This window comes from Tupaia chinensis, unplaced genomic scaffold, assembly GCF_000334495.1.
Source record: "Tupaia chinensis unplaced genomic scaffold, TupChi_1.0 Scaffold148210_1, whole genome shotgun sequence".
NCBI lineage: Eukaryota > Metazoa > Chordata > Mammalia > Scandentia > Tupaiidae > Tupaia > Tupaia belangeri.
In genome coordinates this window covers 498,185-501,620 of record NW_006208060.1, presented here as the reverse complement: position 1 = coordinate 501,620, position 3,436 = coordinate 498,185, and the positions used below count along the sequence as shown (strand labels likewise).

The window sequence follows — 3,436 nt, the reverse complement described above, 5'->3', positions numbered from 1 at the left end:
TTGGTTGTGCGGAGGCTGCGAGTGCCGAGTGAGGACCTGGCGGGCCCCGGCGGGGAGGTCGTGGGGCGGGGAGCTGGAATGCTGGGGGTCCCCGGAGCGGCAGAAATGTGCACGCAGCTCTGGTAACACGGAGCCTGCGCAGACCTCCGCGTGCCCCTCTCCCCACCTCCCCAGAAACTCCAGCCCCGGAGGGCCCCCGGTACCGGTTCCGGAAGAGGGACAAAGTGCTTTTCTATGGCCGGAAGATTATGCGGAAGGTGAGTGGGGACTCCCTGGGGTCCCTGCTGACCGCGCAGAGGCCCTACCCCTTCCCTGTTTACACCTCGTAGTGGACTCTGCCCTGCCCTGCTTGAATAAGGACCCCCATCTGGCCCTCTCTCCCCCACGGTCTGACGCGACACTTGACCCATTCCCTGCTTAATTCTCCCAGGTGTCACAATCCACTTCCTCCCTGGTGGACGCCTCTGTCTCCACCACTTCCCGGCCACGGATGAAAAAGAAACTGAAGATGCTCAACATTGCTAAAAAGTAAGGCGGTGCTAGGGCTATCTCGGGGCCCTTAAGCAGTCAGCCTACACCAAAGTGGACATTTCAGGGTTCTCTGCACCCCGCAACTCAGGGCTGTCCTATGAGGGCTGTCCCAGAACTCTGCCCCTGCAGACAGGCTGTCTCAGGCTCTCTGTTTGCTGAGGGCTATCTCAGCCATGTTCCCCTAGCACAGGGGCCTTCAGAGCTCTTTGCTCCCAAGTCAGTGTCTCGGGGGGTTTTGTCCTGTATTTTGGGGCTCTATATCTGTGTTCTCCCCACACAAGAGGATTTATTCCTGGGTGTCGTATTGAGGTTAGCTCAGGTGTCTCTGACCTGCTAGGGAGGCTGTCTCAGCAAGAGAAAGAGAGAGAGGAGAAGGCACCCCTTGTGGGGAATGTCCACACTGCAGTCCCTTCTCCTGTCTCGCCCATCTTGTTGAACTTCGGGTGCACGTGCACAGGTGCCCATCGTGTTTCTCAAGCTGTCCGGGGCGGCCACGTGGGGTCTGGCTGCCTTAACCCCCAGGTCACCCAGCCAGCCCTGACCTCTCCATCAGAAGGCATCGCCCTGAGCGTGCGCAGTTTTCTCCACACGAGGGAGGCTGTCTCGAGGGCTTCTTTTTTCTTTCCTTTTGTGAGAGACTTTTGCTATAGGATTGCGTAAGCTCGCCAGAGAAACAGCGATACAGAAAGTGAGAAATCACTCCCCGTGGGGGGATGGCCACGCTGCAATCCCTTCTCCTCCAGTCTTCTCTTGGGATCTTGGGCACGCATGCCCACATGAGGTTTAAGCCACTGGGTCCGGGACTCAAACCATAGTCGGCTACGTTGGACTCCAGTGACACAACCATTACACCACCTGCTGGTCTCTGTCTTGAGGGTTTCTATTCCACAGGGGCTATTTCAAAATATTCTTGTAATAGGACTTCTTCTTTTTCTTTTTTTAAGATTTTTATCACAGGGTGCATGCTCTTACTGGAGAAGAGAGATGCAGAGAGACAGTGAGAGGGAAAGTGAGAAATCACCCCCCGCCCAGGGGGAATGGCCATTCCTTCTCCTCCTGGGATTTTGAGCACACACACACATGCATGCACGTGTGTGTACATATATGCTTGTACATATATGCCTGGGGCTGCCTGAGGTGGGTGTGGACTGTGGTGTTTGAACCCTGTTGGTGGGGCTGCCTCTCTGTCTCTCTTTCTCCCTATATCTCTTGCTCATGGAAGAAATAAATAACTAAACTTAAATAATAACAACCAAAACAGCCAGGTTGAAATCTGTCCCTGAGTGTTACTGTTTGTGTGACTTGGGATAAGTACTTCACCTTGCCAAGCCAGAGATACAGAGAGAGACAGAGAGACAAAAAGCAAAACTTCACCCCCCCCCAGGGGGTATGGCCATGCCACAATCCCTTCTCCATTCTCCTCTAAGGATTTTGGGCACACATGCACACTTGCCTGGCTTGAGTTTGAAGCTGCCAGGTCCAGGACTTGAACTGTGGTCGACTACTGGGAATTCAGCAACGTAGCTATTACACCATCTACTGGTCCCAACCTTTTATCGTATATATATTTTTTCTGAACTATTGCAATATATAACATCTCTCTTAAATACTTCAACACAAAAATGTCTCAAAAATAAGGATATTTTGGGGCCAGCAGGTGGCGTGGTGGTTAAGGGTGCTGGACTCCCACACAGCCGACCACAGTTTGAGTCCTGGATCTGGTGGCTGTTTTTTTCACTTTCCATCTCTCTCACTCTCTGTCACTCTGTCCCTATCTGGTCAAATTAAAATTAATTAATTAATTAACTAATTCTTAAAAAAAGAAAAAGAGAGAGACCATTTTCACAATAGCCTTCATTATACTTAAGAAAATTAACTGGGGCCAGACCATGGGAGAGCAGTAAAACCCTATGCTCTCTGTGAGACAATCTTGCATGGGGAATCCTGGTTCATGTCCAGAGACCTCCATGAATACACTGAGCACATGCTTGCCTGTGATCTGGGCTTGGCTGAAGGCTGGGAGTGGATTGTGGCATTGGGATCCTGTTAGGAATGTTCTCTCTTCTCTCTCTCTCTTGTTCATTCAATAAATGAATGAATGAATGATTGAATGAATGAATGAATGAAGTTAAAATAAAAAAAGAAAATTGAGCCAGTTTCACAGTGCAACAATAATGCACTGCTCAAGAGAAGCTAGATTCTACATGATGACCATGGTTTGAATCCCTGGCCAGTTCAGCCTGAAATATGCTGGGCACATGGGTACATGCCCAGGGTCTACATGCCGGAGGAAGAAAATCACAGTGTAATCAGAAGCTATTAAGGGTGTTTCCCTCTCTTTCTCTCTCTCTCTCTCTCTCTCTCTCTCTCTCTGGTGAGTGCATGTGCCCTATAGCAAATTAAAATAATCATAATAAACTAAACTAAATACATACTTTTTTATTTTTAGAGAGAGAGACTTTTGCTATAGGGCCACGTGCTTATAATATAGAGAGAGACAGGGAGACAGAAAGCGAGAAATCACCCCCGGGGGGATGGCCATGCTGAGGTTTAAGCCACTGGTCTAGGATTCGAACCACAGTCGACTGTGAGAGTCCAGTGATGTAACCATTACACCATCTGCTAATCCCAATAAATAATTGTTTTTTAAAATTTTTATTTATTTATTGAATTCCATTTGTTATTATTACTTTTTAACTTGACCAGAGAGAGAGAAAAGGGAAGCAAGAAGGCAAGTCGCCAGGCCCATGACTCGAACCATGGTCAGCCATGTGGGAATCCAACACCCTTAACCACCACGCCACCTGCTGGCCCCCCAATAAATAATTCTTTAAAATATTTCCTTCTGTCAAGGGCAAATGATAAACATTTTAGGCTTTGCAGGCCACACACAGTCCCTCCGCTG

General features: G+C 49.1%; 1 protein-coding gene across 1 annotated transcript in view; it reads left to right on the top strand.

The window, feature by feature from the left end:
* The window catches only part of PNPLA6 (patatin like domain 6, lysophospholipase), a 44,374-nt gene that overhangs the window by 17,591 nt on the left and 23,347 nt on the right, over positions 1 to 3,436 (top strand). The window lies entirely within an intron of this gene.